Source organism: Callorhinus ursinus, unplaced genomic scaffold (assembly GCF_003265705.2).
Source record: "Callorhinus ursinus isolate GAN/ISIS: 27379988/994484 unplaced genomic scaffold, GSC_fseal_2.0 scaffold4, whole genome shotgun sequence".
NCBI lineage: Eukaryota > Metazoa > Chordata > Mammalia > Carnivora > Otariidae > Callorhinus > Callorhinus ursinus.
In genome coordinates this window covers 70126455-70147388 of record NW_027397066.1, presented here as the reverse complement: position 1 = coordinate 70147388, position 20934 = coordinate 70126455, and the positions used below count along the sequence as shown (strand labels likewise).

General features: G+C 37.1%; 1 protein-coding gene across 17 annotated transcripts in view; it reads right to left on the bottom strand.

Moving 5' to 3' along the window:
- PTPN13 (protein tyrosine phosphatase non-receptor type 13) overlaps positions 1 to 20934 on the bottom strand; it is a 204381-nt gene that overhangs the window by 153592 nt on the left and 29855 nt on the right. Inside the window, exon 1 of one of the 17 annotated variants that reach the window (XM_073891891.1) lies at positions 20218 to 20360. The exons of the other annotated variants lie outside the window; for them this stretch is intronic. The gene's annotated coding sequence lies outside the window, so the exon portion shown is untranslated. Of the gene's footprint in view, positions 1 to 20217; positions 20361 to 20934 lie in introns of those variants that run through there. 17 annotated transcript variants of the gene reach the window in all.

Genomic DNA, 20934 nt, shown 5'->3' with positions numbered 1-20934 from the left:
AAATTTTGTACTGAAAGGACTTAAGTACTTCTAGACCCAGCTTTGCTGCCAACTTAGCATTTGCCCTTGGAAAAGTCATTTCATCTCTAAACCTCAGTTTTCCATCTGTGACATGGGAATAATAATAATAATGCCATTTTGGGGTTTATAATGGGGAAAAAGGGTATTCCTGTAAACATGCTTTGTAATCTAACTCTATAAAGGTTGAATTAATAAAAAATCAGAAGGGTGCCTTTGTGGGGACATTTCTGTAGGGTCAATTTTTTCAATGGCATTCAATTAAGTGGGTGATAGAATGACAAATTTTAAGGTTTTCTAATGGGGCACAATAATCCTACTTTCATCGTGAAAGGGGGGAATGCAGCTACTTATTATCATCATATATAAGGTTTCCTACACTGACATTTCTTGAAAAGAAAATTGCTCTTGATCACTAAGACTTCTCTACCTAGCCCAACCAATTTAAGTGTAACGTGCATAATGTATGTCTCTTGGTAGGCAGAAGCAGATGGGTTTGGAAAAGAAGTGGAAAATGTTAAATGCTTGTTTTCTGTAATTATATCCTTCATTAAATTTTAAACTTAACCTATTAAAAAACAGCTGTTTCAGACAAAAGCTGACTTTGTTTACTCAACTAACAAAGATAGCTAATATTTTTTTAAATTTACATTTATGATACTTTAACCCAGACTGAAAAAAAGCAATTCCAGCTACAAATGAGGACAGCCATGTCTTATTACTTTCCTTTTCAAATGTTTACTGTAGCATTTTATGCTTAGTATCTGCCTTGAGGGGTGTGCACTTAAATGCACAATGTAGTAGTTAAAAGGGAAGATGCAAGATACTGCTTAGAAAAAGCCAAAGGCATTTTTACTTAGCTTGTACAGAACTGATTATTTATTCAGGCACCCCTCCCCCACAAAAAAACTGTTTCTTATGTACTTTATTAAATGATAGTACATTTAAAAAAAATAAGCTGCATTGCTTTTGAAGAGATATCTGAGTTATTACCTTCTACAGAAAACACTGCATGAAATTTGAAGTTTCAACAGTCGCATCAAGATACTATTAGCAATCAGATACCAACAGGATTTGTGAGAAAGTCTACCCTGTAGCAAATTTCCAAAGTAATATGTCTGAGAATACATATAAAGATAAAAAGAGTAGAGAGAAAATTGCATACGAAGAATTTCTTTGAAGATAGCTGTACTGATTTTCATGCCCCCACCAAAACAGGAGGGGTATTGTATAGGAAAGTGCCTTTGTTCGACCTCTAGCTGGTAAAAGAGGCCTCCATGGGACTCCTATGAGTGCTTCCCTGATATTAGGGATGCCATAGGGAGGACACCACAGACTGGTACCTGATACTTTAGGAATCTAAAGGTTTCTAAATCTAAAGGCTCCTAAAAATACTAAATACTTCTAAATCTAAAGGTTCTCACTCTGACACAGAAGCTAAAGAGGAGAGGGCACAAGAGATTCAGAGTGAGGAAGCATGCTGTATTCGGGATGGGAAGGTGTAAATAAGCAGGCCCACACAGAAGGCCAGCTTGGAGCTAGCAAAATCCTACCCAGACGATGAAAATGTTACAAAATTTAGGTTGTGGTAATGGTTGCACAACTCTGTGCCTATACTAAAAACCACTGAAGGTACATTTTAAAAGGTAAATTTCATGATATGTCAATTATATCTCAGGAAAGGTATCTAAAACAAAACAAAACAAAAAAAAAACGACCCTACTCAGAGTACCTCTTGAGTTCCCAGAGAACCTCCAGGAGGGGGAAGGTGGGGAAAGGGGAGGAGAGATGAACAGGAAGGGTGAAGGGGCAGGAAGAGAAGGGGGAGAAGGAAGAGGAAGAAGAATTCAGTAGGGCTCATAGGAAGAATCATTTTTTAAAATGTCACAGGAAGTATAGCTCCAGTAAAGGTCTCTGAAGAACACACAAAAGTACACATAAGAGTCAGCCTTAAGAACATACCAAATTCAAAAACTTACAAGCCAGGTAAAAAAAATTGTTTGCCTCCTTACCTTTCTTCCTGCCCCCAGTTTAAATCCTGATGGGATCAGATAAAGCAACTTGCCAGTGGGTGAAGAGATAAGCAACAAAAAGAAAAGTCAAGCACACAGCCTCCCACCTATAGCTAATCGTAGCTAGGGGAGGGAATAGTTTTAGCTTTGAATGAAGACTGAAGTGTTGATTAATATACTGACTAGGCACTTTTAATTATGGAATTGACACTGTATTTTCAACTTGAGGGACTGTAGTTATTAGTGACTGTAAGGAGAGAATTATGGACCCGAGTTTTTAATTTTTATTTATTTATTTTGAGAGAGAGAGAGTGTGGGGAGGGGCAGAGGGAGAGGGGAGAGAGAGAATGTTAAGCCAGCTTCATGCCCAGTGCAGAGACCAATGCTGGGGATTGATCTCACCACCCTGAGATCATGACCTGAGCCAAATTAAGTGTCAGGCACTTAACTGACTCGGACACCCATGTGCCCCAGACCTGAATTTTTTATATAGAGGCAACAGAAGAACTTCTCTCATGGAAGGAAGGAAGGAAGGTGATGGACAAAATAAGTTGCTTATGATTATACCTTATGCATTGTAAAGAAAATGATCTGTATCACACACACAAAGTTTTAAATCTTAAGATACAGATTTTTACTTATTTTTAAAGAAATGGGTTTTTTAAAATATAATTATTTCCTATAAGAAAATGAGAAAGTAAAAGTAACTTACAACAGAATTTTTTCAGTGTTTGACTTTTCTATCTATAAAGATTACTAATTATACTTCTGTTGCTTGACTCCATCAGGCTTAATTATATTTTATTAATCCTCTTAATTTTTATTAAAAAGTTTTTGTCCATTCAGTGTAGTAGGATCTCTACGCATCTCTGGTTGGAACTTGTTAGAACTCCAAAACATAGAGGGAACATTGTTTTCTAAAGCAATATTATCTAGCTAACAGAATAGATTTGATATTTACAACTTATAATTTGCTAGAAAAAAAGACTTTAAGATTTTTAAAAACTGCATCACCCTTCTAATTGCCCAATCTCAAAACTTAATGTAATGTTAAAGCAGCTTTCTAAAAATCAAACAACACTATACCTTCTAAATCGTCTATCACCATGTTTGGCAACTGCTTACCATCACCATCATTTTTTTCTGTTACTTTTATTCACCTTTACTATAGTTTTCCAGATCATTAGTTCTGAAAGGAAAGAGAAGACAAAGGAATGAAAGAAATGCAGAAGTAGAAGGATGAAAAAAAAGTAGAGAAAAAGAAGCTTGAAGTCAACCAATAGATCAGGGAAACAATTTGTCATGAAAATTCTTTTTTTTTAAGTTTTTTTTTTTTTAATTTGACAGAGAGCGCGAGCGTGCATACAAGCAGGGGAAGCAGTAGAGGGAGAGGAAGAAGCAGGCTCCCCAATGTGGGGGCTTAATCCCATGACCCCTGGGATCATGACCTAAACTGAAGGCAAGACGCTTAACTGACTGAACCACCAAGGTGCCTCTGTCATGAAAATTCTTAAAAGTGTATTACTTCAGTTGTTTTCTTTAGGCACCGTACTAGATAACCTGGGGTACAGATGTATGACTGGAATTATTTTACTATCAAAGAGGTTCTGCTCTACAGTAAACTTAACCGTATTCTTCACTTTTGTTTCCTTGAGTATTGTTGGTTACATAAATAAGTTTAAGGGAAAACTTTCCAATAAGAAAAATTAATTATATTACATAACCAGAATCATTATTGTGTTTTTGGTTAATACAAGTATTAACTATAATGACCTTAAAACTGTGCCCAGTCAGACAAAGCCACAAAAGGATTCTAACAGATGTCATTTTAATCCTGAGAGATTTGTGTCACTCACAAATAGGAAGCACAGAAAAGTGACTCCAAAAAGAATGAAATAGTAAACAGATTAACTGAATCAAGTCATATAATAACCTGTCTGGGGGGTAGACTAATGAATTAGGTGTGTTTAAGTTGATTCTAAGGAAATAGGGCTGTAAGACTACCCTATTTTAGAACAAACAACTATAGAATAGAGCTCTGTGTGTGCCACTAGTTTTGGGCAAAGAGCCGCTCACCATCCTGGCTAAGGACATCTTTGGTCATTAAGAAACCATGAGTTGAGAAAGCAACCTCCAAAATTGTAAGTTATCTTTTAACCCAAAAAGATTCACAATGAAGTTTATAAAAAGTTTAAGAGAAGCAAGCTCATATATTAGTTATTTTTGAAAATTAAAGAATCTGTGGGGTGCCTGGGAGGCTCAGTTGGCTAAGCATCTGACTCCTGATTTCAGCTGAGGTCATGATCTCAGGGTTGTGGGATTGAGCCCTGCACTGGGCTCCCTGCTGAGTGGGGTGTCTGCTTGAGATTCTCTCTCTCTCTGCCCCTCCCCCTGCTCATGTACACACTAAAATAAATAAATCCTAAAAAAAATAAAATTAAAGAATCTGTATATTTGGAATTTTAGCTGTTTCTAAACAGAAACAGGTCAGATAGAATAACAGATATACTTTGTGATGCCAATTTAAATAATATAATTGAGAAAATGAGTTCAGACTTATATTTTAAAATGTATAAAATGTCACTGAAACATGTAAGAGAACTTAAATCTTGGCATACTTACAAGTTTTCATTCATCAGATTTATTTAAATAGGAAGGTTTTTTTGGTCAGACAACTGAAATACCTTTTATTTTTAGATTTACTTATTTTAGAGGGAAAAGAAGAGCACAAGCAGGAGGGGTAGAGGGAGAGATAGAGAGACAATCTCAAATAGACTCTGAAATGAGCAAATCTGACACAGGACTCAATCTCACGGACCCCAAGATCACCACCGGAGCCAAAACCAAGAGTCAGACTCTCAGCTAACTGTGCCACCCAGGTGCTCGTGAAATACTTTTAAAAAGTTTACTCTTAATTATATGAGTGCAGTTTAAAATATTTAAGAAAATTTAATTAATAAAGTTTGAAAATGTGATTACACATCCAAAGAACTCCTTAAAAGTAACTATTATAATCTTCTGCAAGTATAATAAAATAACTAAACTGACCATAGAAGCTTAAGAACTAGGTTTTAGAATTTTTAATAAAAAATTTAAAATAATTTTCAATAAGCTTTTCTGCATAAATTATACCTGAGTCCATTTTTTAAAAGGTTTATTTATTTTAGAAAGAGAGAGAGCACATGAGTGGGAGGGGCAGAAGAAGAGGGAGAGAGAATCTCAATCAGACTCTTCATTGAGCATGGAGCTGATGCAGGGCCGACATGGGGCTCAATCTCACAACCCTGAGACCAAGACCTGAGCCAAAATCAAGAGTTAGACGCTCAATGAACTGTACCACCCAGGCGCCCCAGAAGCCATTTTTTTTTTAAATTAGGAGAAAATCAATTTGACAAAGTTTTCTTAGATACAATATCAAATGGAAAAGGGACCATCTTACAGGGTTGATGGGAATGCAAACTGGTGCAGCCACCCTGGAAATCAGTATGGAGGTTCCTCAAAAAGTTAAAAATAGAACTATCCAATGATCCAGGAACTGTACTACTAGGTATTTATGCAAAGGATACAAAAATAGTGTTTTGAAGGGGCACATGCACCCCAATGTGTATAGCAGCAATGTCCACAATAGCCAAACTGGGAAAGAGCCCAGATATCCATCGACAGATGAATGGATAAAGAAGATGTGGTGTGTATACATATATATATATATATATATATATATATAATGGAATTATATATATATATAATGGAATATTACTCAGCCATCAAAAAGAATGAAGTCTTGCCATTTGCAACAATGTGGATAGAGCTAGACAGTATAATGCTAAATGAAATAAGTCAGAGTGAGACAAATACTGTTATGATTTCACTCATATGTGGAATTTAAGAAATAAAACAGAGAATCATAGGGGAAGGCAGGGAAAAATAAAATAAGATGAAAACAGAGAGGGAGACAAACCATAAGAGACACCTAACTCTAGGAAACAAACGGAGGGTTGCTGGAAGGCAGGTGGGAGGGATGGGGTAATTGGGTGATGGGCATTAAGGAGGACACTTGATGCAATGTACCGGGTATTGTATGCAACTGATGAGTCACTAAATTTTACCCCTAAAACCAAAAAAGATACAGTATCAAATGTGTGATCCATAAAATAAAAAAATGATAAATTAGAATCTATCAAAATTAAAACCTCTGCTCTTTGAAGAGAACTATTAAAAGAATGGAAAAAAGCCACATATTAAAGGAAAATATATGCTGATAAAAGATTTTTATCCAGAAAAATAATTATCAAAGTCAGTAATGGGAAAATAATCCAATTTAAAAAAATGGGCAAGAGATTTGAATAGACACTTCATCAGAGAAAGTATATGGATGTCAAACATATGAAAAGATGCTCAATGTCATTAGTCATTAGGAAAATGAAAATTAAAACAATGAGACACTGTTACATAGATATCAATGGCTAAAATGAAAAAGACTGCCTGAACTGAGTATTGACAGGATGTGGAGGAACTGGAACTTTCATACATTGCTAGTGGAAATGTAAAATGGTACCCTTTGGAAAAATATTTGTTAAAAGTTTCTTAAATTAAATATAAGCTTGCCATATGGTCTAGCCATTCCACTCCATGTTATTTACTCAGTAGAAATTTAAGCAAATATCTATATGAAGACTTACATACAATCTTCATTGCAGCTTTGTTTGTAATAGCTGAAAACTGGAAACAAGCAAATGTCTACCAACAGGTGAATGGATAAATTTTAGTATATTTCCACGATGGATTATTAATCAGCAATAAAAAGGAATGAACTTTTACTGATACATGCAACAATATGTATCTCAAAATAATTATGCTAAGTAAAGGAAACTAGACAAAAAAAGTACATGATTTATGATTACATATGTACAAAATAATAGAAAATGCAAATGAATCTATAGTTAGAGAAAGCAGTTCAGTTAGCCTGAGGATGTCACTGCTCTGTGGAGAAGCATGTGGGAGTGATTATAAAGGGACATGAGAAAATGTTTGGGGATGATGGTTATGTTCATTACCTTTATTGTGAGGATGGTTTCACAGATGCATACATATTTCATAACTTACCAAATTGTATACTTTGAATATGTATAGTTTATTATATATCTCAATAATCCATCAATAACACTGTTTAAAAGAGAAAAAACTAAACTCGACAAAAGCGAGACAGCATTGCTTTTCTTTGTCCCACGAAGCTGTCTGAATTTTGTTATTGTCAGAAGGAATCAAGCCCCAACTTCAGGTAACACATGCTTTAAAAAAAAAAAAAAAAAAGACTTGTTTTCTAAAAGTCAACTTCTCCCATTAAAAAAAAAAATCTATAAAACTACAAAAACCAAAATCTATGGCTAAAGTCTAAGATCTTCCCTCCTCAAACAGCCAAAGCATATCTAAGATGCCATATAACTTAGATGTTAGTAAAATTAGAATTTGTGCATTGATAACACATCTTTTTAAGAACCCATTATTCAAGATAGCAATCCCTTGTTGTTCTCTCAACTAATTTTATAAGCATTTAAACCCAAAATGATAATCAAAATAATTAGAGGACACATCAAATAACATGAAATTATTTCTACCTTTTAACTACTGATCCAGAATGGCTGACACCAAGACAGATATATTCAAAGTAGAAACAATAAAAGCACTATTATAACTCTAGAAGACTAAAAGCTAATCTCCCTAAATAAATACATACATTACAGTTTCTTTCCATTAGGGTGTAGGAATCAATAGATCAGGTAGTGGGGAAAATCATGATTGCCTAATATAGTTAGGAAAGATTAAGGAAGAATTGGGATTTTTTTTAGGAGGCAAAGAGATAAAACTCAGTGAAGTTTTAATTGGATGTTGCCTCAAGATAGAAAACAGCATGTGTCTAAACATTTTTATTGAAGTTGGAGCAATGCTTAATACTTGTCAACTTTTCCATTTTACTTTTCCAGTGAGAGAAGAGAAACTAAAACAAACACAAATCTAAATTGCCTTTCTGGGCCTCTGGCTCATGTCAACCACTTATCTAAATAGAAATCATATATGCCTGTTCCCTGCTTTCAAAGACAGCTTCAAAAAACCAGAAGGAAAAACTCTGGAATTCTTTACTCTCTATGTATCATTTAAAATTAGGAGAAAAGTAAAATGGAGGGGAAAATCACTAATTTCACATGCTACATTTCTCCTCACCAACTGGGAAGTACCAACAGAAAGTAGTGTTATGGCAGAATTCCAGTTTTGAGTATTGTCTTTCTACATCACCCCTCCTCCACACCCACTGACTTTTGCTAAGATCATTGCTTCAGAGTACTCACTCGTCTTCCTGAAGAAATGTAGACTTAAAATGTATCAGAGGGGGCAACCACTAAAGGAAACATAAAGGAAGCATAAAAGATAAAAATTCATATTTGTCCTTTATATCATAATAAACAAATTAGTGTGGTAGGCAGAACTTTGAGACTGCCCTGAACATTCCTTTCATGTTGTGAATGGCCTATGTGGGGGCACACAGCAAAGACCAAGGGGCAGTCTCTAGAAGCTGACAGTGTACTCCAGCCAACAACCAGCAAGAAAATAGTCCTGCAATCACAAGGAACTGAATTCTAACAACCAGTGAGCATGGCATAGAATTCTGAAGTCTCAAAAGATACTGTAGTCCCAACTGACACTTTGATTTCAGTCTGGTTAGATCCTGAAAAGGGGAACCAGCTAATCTACACCCAGTCTCTTGACCAACAAGAAATGTAAAATCATAAATTTGTGTTGCTTTAAGATGCTAAATTTTAAGATGATAATTTGTTACAATCGAAAACTAGAAAACTAATACAGATTTTTGTACCTGAACCTGGGATGCTGCATTGACAATAAAAACCTGAGCGCAGCTTTGAAATTGGATATGAGAATTTTGAGAAGCGTGACAGGGAAAGTCTAACTTGCCTTGAATAGATTTTTTTAATAGACATCTGGACCTTAATCTAGATGCTGCTGGTAAGGACTCAGAAGGAAATGAGGAACATGTAACAGGAGTACCTTAGAGATATTGCAGGTTCAGTTTCAGACCACCACAAGAAAGTGAGTATTGAAATAAAGCAAGTCAAATGAAATTTTTGGTTTCCCAGGGCAGATAAATTATGCTTACACTATAATCTACTAAGCATGCAATAGCATTATGTTTAAAAAAAACCACTGTATATACCTTAACTTAAAAACTTTAATGCTAAACAATTTTTTTTAGAGATTTTATTCATTTATTTGACAGAGAGAGAGAGAGAAAGAGCAGGAACAAGCAGGGGGAGTGGGAGAGGGAGAAGCACGCCCCCTGCCAAGCAGGGAGCCCGATGTGGGACTCGATCCCAGGACCCTGGGATCATGACCTGGGCCAAAGGCAGATGCTTAACGATTGAGCCACCCAGGTGCCCAGTGCTAAACAATTCTAACTGCCATCTAAGCTTTCAGTGAGTTGTCCTCTTTTTGCTGGTGGAGGGTCTTACCTTGATGGTGATGACTGCTAACTGATCACGGTGGTGGTTGCTACAGGCTGGGGTGGCTGCGGTAATTTCTTAAAATAAGACAACAGTGAAAATGCCACACTGATGGACTCTTCCATAAATGATTTCTTTGTACATGCAATGGTATTTGACAGCACTGCACCCATAGTAGAACTTCTTTAAAAACTGGATATGGGGCGCCTGGGTGGCTCAGTCAGGTAAGCATCCAATTCTTCATTTCTGCTCGGGTCATGATCTTAGGGTCATGAGATGGAGCCCACCGTTGGGCTCCACGTTCAGCTGGGAGTCTCTCCATCTTACTGCCCTTCCACCTCTCCAATGTGAGCGAGTGAGCTCTCAAATAAATAAATAGATCTTTAAAAATAAATAAATAAAATAAAATAAAAACTGGAGTCAATCCTCTCAACCCTGCTGCTACTTTATCAACTAAGTTAATGTAATATTCCAAATTCTTTGCTGTCATGTAGACAATCTTCACAGCACTTGCACCAGGAGTAGATCTGATCTCAAGAAAACACGTTCTTAGCTCATCCATAAGAAACAACTCTTCATCTGTTAGTTTTATCATGAGATTGTAGCAATTCAGTCACATCTTCAGGCACCACTTTTGATTCTAGTTCTCCTGCTATTTCTATCATATCTGTAGTTACTTCCTCTGCTTGCACTCCTCAAAGTCATCCATCATCTGAGGCTCAGAATCCTATGCTAAAGTCAACTTCTTCTGAAAAGTCCTATTAATGTTGGTATAGTTACCTCTTCCCATGAATCATAAATGTTTTTAATGACATCCAGAAAGGTGAATACTTTCCAGAAGGCTTTCAATGTATTTTTCACAGGTCCATCAGAGGAATCAATATCTATAGCAGCTATAAGCCTTACAAAATGTACTTCTTAAATAGAAAGTCACAAATAGTCCTTGATTTATGGGCTGCAAAATATATGTTGTGTCAGCAGGCATGAAAACAACATTAATCTTATACATGTCCATCAGAGCTCTTAGGTGACCAGGTGCATTGTCAATGAGCAGTGATATTTTGAAAGGTATCCTTTTTCCTGAGCAAGTAGGTCTCAACAATAGGCTTAAATATTCAGTAAACCATGTTACAAACAGATTTGTTGTCATCCAGGCTTTGTTGCTCCATTGAGGTACAGGCAGATTAGATTTCACATAATTTTTAAGGGCCCTAGGAATTTCAGAATGGCCGAGTATAGGCTTCAAGTGACAGTCACCAGCTACCCTACCCCTAACAAGAGAGTCATAGCCTGTCCTTTGAAGCTTTGAAGCCAGGCATTAACTTTTCCTCTCTAAGCTATCAAAGTCCTAGCCATCTAGGACTGACAGACTTCCAATAGAAGGCTGTTTGATCTACACTGAAAACCTGTTTACCGATGGCTTCATTAATCATCTTAGATCTTCTGGATAACTTGCTGCAGCTTCTACATCAGCACCTGTTGCTTCACTTTGACTTTTATGTTATAGGGACGGCTTCTTTCCTTAAACCTCATGAAATAACCTCTGCTAGCTTCCAACTTTTCTTCTGCAGACTCCTCACCACTCTCCACTTTCAGAAAACTGAAGAGAATTGGGGCGATGTTCTGGATTAGTTCCCTATCCAGGCAACTAAAACTTTCTCCATTATCAGCAATAAGGCTGTTTCACTTTCTTCTTATTGCTGTGTTCACTAGGTAGCACTTTTATTTTCCTTCAAGAACTTTTCCTTTGCATTTACAACTTGGTTAACTGTTTGGCACAAGAGACCTAGCTTTTGGCCTATCTTGGCTTTTGATTTCAAGTGAGAGACATGACTTTTCCTTTCAGTTGAACACTTGAAGGCCATTGTAGGGTTGTTTTTTTAATATTTTATTTCTTTTTATTTATTTGACAGAGAGACAACGAGAGAGGGAACACAAGCAGGGGGAGTGGGAGAGGGAGAAGCAGACTTCCCGTGGAGCAGGGAGCCTGATGCGGGGCTCGATCCCAGAACCCTGGGATCATGACCTGAGCCGAAGGCAGAGGCTTAACGACTGAGCCACCCAAGTGCCCCTGTAGGGTTGCTGATTAGCCTAATTTCAGTATTGCTGTGTCTCAGGGAATAGGGAAGTCTGAGGAGACGGACAGAGACGAGGGAACAGTCAGAGTACATGCAACATTTATTGATTACATTCACCATTTTATTTTTCATTTTTATTTTTTTTTAAGATTTTTATTTATTTGACAGAGAGACAGCGAGAGAGGGAACATAAGCAGGGGGAGTGGGAGAAGGAGAAGCAGGCCTCCCGCTGAGCAGGGAGCCTGATGCGGGGCTCGATCCCAGGACCCTGAGATCATGACCTGAGCCGAAGGCAGATGCTTAATGACTGAGCCACCCAGGCACCCCATACATTCACCATTTTATATTGGCACAATTTGTGGCATACCAAAACAATTATAATAGTAAAATCAAAGCTTATTGATCAAAGCACTGCAACAAAATAATCAAAAATTTGAAATCTACAAAAGCAGATACTGTTGGAAAAATGGCACTGGTGAACTGGTTCAAGGCAGGGTTGCCACAAACCTTCAACTTGATAAGAAAAAAAAAAGTCATATCGGCAAAGTATAATAAAATGAAGTGCAATAAAATGGAGTATGCCTGTGTTGGAAACTGAAATAAGGGGGATCCTTCTTATGTAGTAGCAGAAAGCTTGGCAACATTGTGTCCTATAAGTTATATGGAAAGCGGAACTTACCAGTGATATAACTGGATATATAGCTAAGGACATTTCCAAGTGATGTGTTGAAGGTGCTGTCTGGTTCACTTTTGTCCTTTGTAGTAAAATGCAAGAGGGGAGAGAGAAATTGAGGAAATAGCTAAAAAGGAAAGGAACCAGGCCTAGATGATTCCTAAAATACCCAGCCTCTCCAGATAACAAAAGATGCTAAAAATAAAAAAATGGCTGACAAAAGCACAGTAGAGAAAAAAAGATGACCCTTTTAAAGATTTTATTTATTTGAGAGAATGAGTGAGCATGCACATTGACTGTGAGCAAGGGGGAGGGGCAGAGTGAGGGGGAGGGGCAGAGTGAAGGAGAGGGACAAGCAGACTCCACATGAGCAGCAAGCCCAACATGGGGCTCAATCTCACAACCCTGAGATCATGACCTGAGCCAAAATCAAGAGTCGGAGGCTTACCTGAGTCACCCAGGTGCCCCAAAAGATGACTATCTGATAAAATTTCAGAAAGATCAAAAGGCCAAAGGTTTAGTCACATAAAGTACCCTTTCAATATTTTAAGGGCCTCTAGTAAACTTTGGAGTTGTCCCTTAGCCATCTCAGCAGGAGGCAGACAGAAAAAGGATTATTTCATTTCTTGAAAAAACTGCAAATATTTTTGTCTAATGCAGTGAATCCCTGTGAAATCCACTCAAAATCCAGAATTTGAGAAAATTGTTTCAGCATAAACACTACCAGTTTGAGCTAAAAGGAAACAGAGGGAATATAAAATGGAAAGAAGCTGTTGGACTCCTCCCAAATGCCACCGGCAGAAAAGAAGTCTGATAAAACTAAGCAACTGCAAACATGCTACCTTCCTAGAAAAGGAAGAATTTTTTAGAAGGTGGAACCAAGACTGGGAGGGCAGAGTTGAGAGCCATGGAGGTCTGTTCCTAGGCTTTGAAACCTAACCCAAACCCAGCTGGAGTTTGCCAACATGGATTTCAGAACTGCTATGGACCAGTGACTCCTTTTTTTAACTTTCCATTCTGTCCTTGCCTGTTTTGAACCATAATGTCTACAACCATTTTATGTTGGGACACTCTTTAATTTTACAGGTTCACAGAGGACACACAGAAACTTCACCTACATCTAACATAGATGATTAAAATAAGACTTTGGACTTTGAGTGGATGCTTTAATAGCATGAGAACCCTGGGAACCATGGGAACAGGTGGATTTTGCTTCTGTGTATGTAAAGGGTGGGGGCCAGAGGATAGACTGTGGTAGGCATAAGTCTAAGGTGAATTCCTGCCCCTCTGGTATACCAGACCCATATAATCCCCTCCGCTTGAGTGTGGGCAGGACCTATCAGTATCAAAGGATAGTTGCTCAGTTGACTAAGTTATGTTAAAGAAGACTCCACTGGAGCAGGGTTTTTTTTTAAAGATTTTATTTATTTATTTGACAGAGAGCACAAACAGAGGGAGCCGCAGAGGAAGAGGGAGAAACAGGCTCCCCACTGAGCAGAGATCCTCATGTGGGGTTCAATCCCAGGATCCTGGGATCATGACCTGAGCCAAAGGCAGACGCTTCAATGACTGAGCCACCCAGGTGCCCACTTCATGTTTTAATTAACAAAGCAATTTGCACTGAGGTGCCTTTGGGATGTAATGTTAGATGGTCCAGAAGGGTTGACCAAAGTTCATGCTACTCCAAAATGAAATACTAACGTAAGCAAGACAAACAGTGACAGTCTATTAAAGAGATTCCTATTTTCCTGATTTTCTACCATTTAGCATTTTCATAATCAAGCAATAGTCCATTTATGATCTAACTGATAAGAACCTGGCTATCAGAGGTGTTAGAAGGCAGAAGGGAAGAATCACTACCTATACAGCAAATACTAGAATAATGAAGATGAAAGTGATGTCTATCTTCTCCTCTTGTCCTTTCTTACAAATCTATTAAATCTAAAAGGTTTGGGTAAATTTATACTATGATAAAATAAAGTAGCAGGAGTCATTCTATATTAATGTGGACCAAAATCAACTTTGATTCTAGAGAAAATAAATGAAAAGACTAAGCCCAAACAACTTCACAAATCACAGGTGAAGCATAATAAATCTAATCGAAATCCAGTACTTCCAACAATTTCAACTTAAGAGAGGTAGTAAAAATTCTACTTAAACTGCTCTCTTCTAAAAATGATTTTGATATTACCAATTTCCACTTTGAAATGTTTTATATAATACTTCAATCTTAAAAATAATAAATTCAATGACTCTAAACCAAATCTAAAACACTAAGCTGTGACACAGAGATATTCATATTAAATGCTGTTGTTCATTATGTCATTTTCATATTATTTTACATAATATGATTATGATTAACTAAATTAGATTGCTTATAGTTTAAGTAGTAACATGACTTGCAAGAACTCATGAATTTAATTTCCAGCTAACTCTATAAAGATGTATTTCTCAAAGTGTAGTTTTTATATCTACAATTTTAATTTAATTAACTACACAGTTCTCTTGTGTAACTGTCATAAATAAGAATGACTAATATGCACAACAATGGAGACCTTTTTACACAAGAAAAAGGAATTCTGGCTTATAGACAAATGACAAAATCACTTTGGGATAAATTATGCAAAATTACTGCTAATGTTTTACAGATTAGAACTGGAATAATATGCTCCACTACAATTCACTTGTCAAAATTCTGGCTTTAATTTCTGATTATATCACATCATCTCTTCTAACTCTAATCAGTGCCACTCAGTGTCAGAATTTTTACTCATATAATCTCCATCCATTCTCATAAAGCTAGTGTTCTCTATATCCAGTTTTCACTGGAGAATGCACCTGCTACCAAGACTTAACCTAATCACGTTAGAGCAGTTTATTCCTAAATCTAGCTCCAGCCTTGAGATAGCCTTGTTCTAAATACTAGATTTTCAATTTTAACTATGTATTGTCCCATTTTCCCCTGGATAGATACTGCCCTCTGAAATCAAATTCAATAACTCTAAAGCCTAAAAAAGTCTTTTTCCCCAAATTAGCCACTCTTAACTGTTCCAAACAGATAATGGGACCACCATTCCTCCAGCAGCCAGGCTTAAGGTCCTGTTTCTTTGTCTTTTCTCCTCCCTTTCCCCTTCGTCTTGTCACCAAAAACTTGCTTATCCACTCTTAATCTCTCCCAAATTTATCTTTCTTTCAAGTCTCATTTTTCCTACCATCCATTCTTTCCCCTCATTTTGTATATATACATACTTTTGAATTTTTTTAAAAAACAGTGATTATTCTGTAAATATGCTTCTGTGACTTGTTTTCTTCACTCCAAAATATTTTGTGAGAGTCATCCATGTTCATTTGTGTTGCTTATTCACTTTCACTACTGATTAGGATTCCACTGTTGGAATTTGGATTGTTTCTAGCTTTTTGCTAACAAAAATAATGTTGCGATGAACATTTTGTATGCATGATAATTGAGTAGAGCACATCTTTGACACTTAAAGCCAAGTTTCTTTTTTTTTTTTTTTTTTAAGATTTTATTTATTTATTTGTCAGAGAGAGAGAGCACAAGCAGGGGGAGTGGCAGGCAGAGGGAGAAGCAGGCTCCTCGCTGAGCAGGGAGCCCAATGCAAGACTCCTGGGATCATGACCCAAGCCAAAGGCAGACGCTCTGAGCTACCCAGATGTCCCTGATTATACTTTTAAAGTCTAATTTTTTTCACTCATTTAGACTCCCATCATTAGAAACAAATGAATTACATTCACAACAAATAGGTAAGGTTTTTTTTAGCCTTCATTTGTTTACTTTAAAAAGGATTTTATGTATTTATTTAGTTAATACCCAAGACTCCATAAGCCTGCATTCTATGATTCTCTCTCAAAACTGCAGTCTGTTTTTGAAGTTACTCTTATTAACATTAGCCCAAAAATATATAAGGTAAAATAAATGATAAAAAATAATACTTATAATTTATGTTCAGACTATAGGTCTATAGGTGTGGAATAGGGCAACTGCCCTAGTTTGCATACTGTACCAGTTTAAAGATCAATTCAACAGAAATGTACTACATTGTGTGGTAATTACCCAATGCATAATTCAGGAGAAAATAAAATGACCGAATGACAGGCTTGCAGTATTAACTCAAATGACCTTTTGGAGACAAAGCAAAAATTTTAGGAAGGAATAGTGTTTCTCTAAGGTTCTGTCTGTTATGAATTCCATTGTAAATGATGAACTACAGAACGTATTAAGGTCTATTAAAATATATTAAGGGGGGGCGCCTGGCTGACTAGTCTATAAAATATGAGACTCTTGATCTCTGGCTTAAGTTTGAGCCCCATGTTGGGTGTAGATTACTTAAAAAAAAATCTGGAAAAAAAATGTATTAAGGACAGAACTCCTGGGGCACAGGGGTGGTTCAGTCGGTTAAGTATCTCCTTCAGCTCAGGTCATGATCCTAGAGTCCTGGGATCAAGCCCCGATTAGGCTCCCTGCTCAGCGGGAAGCCTGCTTCTCCCTCTCCCTCTTGCCTGCTTCTCCTCCTGTTTCTGCTCTCTGTCTCTCTCTGTGAAATAAATAAATAAAATCTTAAAAAAAAAAAAAAAAACAGAACTCCTACCACATCTAATATTGCTAGTTGGATTATAACCACTGACTTTTATAAGAAAAAGGAGGAAGGAAAGAAGCAGGAGAGGGATGGGGAGAAAGGAGAAGATTAGTGACAAAGGAACAACATCAAAAGAATGAGAAAGAAAAAGAAAAAAAATCTAGCTTCACTTTAACTCGTGTCTATTTAAGTATAGGTTCCCAACCATTTATGAGAAACTCTGGACCAGCTGTGTTTTCATAATGAGAGTTTCTCAGATTTTAGAAAACTAATGCTGTGCTTCTACTGTATATTATGAAACGTTTCCAGCAAAGGTCTGGATTAGCATCCAGTAGCCCAATACATAAACATTTCTGTGGCAAACTTACTAATAGTCACACTAAGCTAGATAAATAAAAACTATAAATAGTCTCAAGTCAAGTCAGGTTTTGTCACCAAAAAAGCTCAGGTTACTTTTGCCTTCAAATAAGTTACAAAAATGTTTTCACTTTTTCTGAAATTGCAGATAAGGGACTGCAAACATAAATTTCGTTAAAGAGGCTCACTAGCTTTTTAAGAAATTCTATCTTAGGGAGCACTTTGGCATAATCCTAGGGACTTGAGAGTGGAATTGAACCCAATTACAATTTATATGGTAAAGTCAAGTTTATATTTAAGGACTATTTTTTTGAAAGTGGAGATTAAAATTTTAAAAAAATTAAATATTCCCTTGCCTATGGTGAATGTAAGAGTTTTCGGTCCACTAATTGTTAAAGTGATCACACCCTTAACAAAGGACTTTCTGCTCACATTCATGGCTTGCAGTGTGAACCCCATATGTGTACTCCAGACCAAGCTTTGTTTGCCTTCTGAGTATAAGGCATTCAATAAGCCAGTGAGAGAGTGGAAGTACAAGATCCAGTCAGAGGTAGTGGGTAGTCTACAGGACAGAAGGTTACATTGTAAATCTGTGTTTTAGGGATAAATAGGAGAGGCTTCCTGAGACAATAAATATATAAAGAGGGAAATCTTCAACAGTAATCAATTAATTGTAAACACTCAGGTAATTAGAGGGAAGCAGAGCTGGGGCTACAAAGTAGTAACAGTTTTTGACATTTATTTATTTTTTTAAAGATTTTATTTGTTTGATAGAGAGACACAGTGAGAGAGGGAACACAAGCAGGGGGAGAGGGAGATGCAGAAGCAGGCTTCCTGTGGAGCAGGGAGCCCAATGTGGGGCTCGATCCCAGGACCCTGGGATCATAACCTGAGCCAAAGGCAGACGCTTAACCGACTGAGCCACCCAGGCACCCCCTTGACATTTATTTCTAAACTTACTTCCAAAATAGTGACTTTATCTGTTTGAGAAGATCTAAGGGTATCTGCAGATGGCTAGGTCTCCAGTAATCTGGGTTGTTGAAATAAGACTTAAACAATGGCATCTGATTAATGAGCACAGTGGTAAGTTAATTATGTTCTGTGTTTATTACTTAAGGAGAATGTGACTCAGTATATATGATTCAATATATTTTCTGGGGTTTGTTATTTATATTATATCATGTGTAATATTCATGACATTCTAGCCTAAATGGATGGAAACTCTCAAAATCACCTCTGTTGTACTATGTAAATAAAATATTTCATGTATCTAAATGGATGAAATATCTGGGCATGTTCTCAACTTTTAGTCCCTCCTGCAACAGTCCCACTTTCATTTTTAGAGGTATTAGGGCACTACACAAATACTGCAAAAGATCATTTCAACACAGGGCTCAAGAGGTACAGTTTTCTATCTTTTTTAAAGTTCTTCATTTCCAAAGACCTCATTGGAAACTGGGCTTTGGTTAGAGACTTAATTTTGAAAATGTTTTATCTAAGAACACACACTAAATTATTGACACTGTTCTAAAATGAAGTATGTTTATTCCCTTTAGTCTTGTAAGAACCTCACAAGTTACAGAATATACTTTTCTCCTTGAGGCAAACTGCAAACAAACAAACAAAACTAAAACAAACAAAATGAGAAAGGTTTCACTTTTGAAATGAGCTAATTGGCAGACTGAGTATATTACCAGGAGATTTACCTCTGTAACAGTTCTGTTCAGTAACACAGGAAAGTATTATATTACCTCAACAATTCCATGAGGTAGGTACTATGATTATTTCATGTTACAAGTGAGGAGTTGAGGCACAGAGATTAAATAATTGGCCCAGGATTATGCAGCTAGTACACTGTGGAGCTAGGATGTGAACTTAAGCACTATAAGTATCTTCACCTGAAAATGGGGATTGCTGAGTTAGTACATGCAATAGTCTTTGAAAATGTGCCTGGCACATAATAATTGCTTAATAAGTATTAGCTATTATTTTTAAAAATTAGATTACTGAGATCCCAATGAAGAAATTTAAAAAGAAACTGGATTTTTCAATCTTTCTGGCAACTCAGATGGAATTTTGATAAAGAAAAGGGGAATGTAGGCTGCATTTTTATAAGGAAACAAGCCTGAAATGGGCTTAACTACAGATAAGAAAGAAAATTCATGCTCTTTGATCTTTTAAATATTTAATACAGGGGAAATTTTAAAGAAGAAAAAGGCATTGCTGGCTGTTTTAGTAAGCAAACATGCTTAAACTCCATATACAGATAGAGAAGAGAGACAATTCTGGAAGCCTTCCATATCCTAAGGCCTTTCACTTCTTAGGAGGCGTGGAAAGAGGGCAGTGGAGAAGAGACCCAAATACAACTCTCACCACCATATTACATTTCCATATTTCTAAATGTCTTTTCTACATCTCTTGATTATTACATTTGGCGTACAGTGGGGATTTTCTTTTTTAAGATTTTATTTACTTGAAAGAGAGTGAGAGAGAGCACGAGTGGGGGAGGGGCAGAGGGAAAGGAACAAGCAGACTCCCCACTGAGCAGGGAGCCCACTGCTTGATCCCCAGGGTGGCTGGATCCTAGGACCCTAGATCCTAGGACCCGGATCATGACCTGAGCTGAAGGCAGATGCTTAGCCAACTGAGCCACCCAGGCATCCCTATGGTGGGGCTTTTCTAAGAGTAATACTTATAAATAAGGAGAGAATTTTTGTAGCTAAATTTTAGAAAACTGAATTCCACAATAAGCAAGTTACTGTTTTTAATTCTGCTTCAATACTTCTGATTACGTCATGGAAAAAGTCCCAGTTTAATGCTAGTTTGTTTTACTTGTTAATCTCCCTTTTAACAAACAGAGACATGTCTTGAGCTTGAAACCTTGCTGCACAGGCAGGCCACCCTATCATAGCTGACATTTCATAACATGATGTTTTCATGTATCAAAATGGTATTGACTTTTCCACTTACCTTCCACTAAAGGGATATTTTAGGGTGCCTGGGTGGCTCAGATGGTTAAGCGTCTGCCTTCGGCTCAGGTCATGATCCCAGGGTCCTGGGATCCAGTCCCGCATCGGGCTCCCTGCTCCTTGGGAGCCTGCTTCTCCCTCTGCTTCTCTCTCTCTCTCTCATGAATAAATAAATAAAATCTTTAAAAAAATAAAATAAAAAAATAAAGGGATATTTTACTGGTTTTCCATGTAAGGAAATCTAAGATTTCCTTTTAAAACAAATTCAAGCATGAAAATGAGATATTTTTAAAATACTAAGTAAATGGCATTAGGATATAGCAAAGACTGTATTATAATGGTAGTACTCAAAGTATGAGAAATACAAGCTAATTCTACTCTTACGGGAAAATGGGTGAAGATGACAGGCATGTCATTTCTAAAATTCAAAACTGAATTCGTGATTTCAACTACTAAACCTCTCCTCCAGTGTTCCCCATTTTGAAATGGAACTGAACCATTTATTCAGACCACAAACTTTAGAATCACCTGATCTCTATCTCTCATATCCCATATTCAGTCTGTTAGAAAATACTACTAGCTTGGGGTGCCTGGGTGGCTCAGCCGTTAAGCGTCTGCCTTCGGCTCAGGTCATGATCCCAGGGTCCTGGGATTGAGCCCGGCATCAGGCTCCCTGCTCAGCGGGAAGCCTGCTTCTCCCTCTCCCACTCCCCCTGCT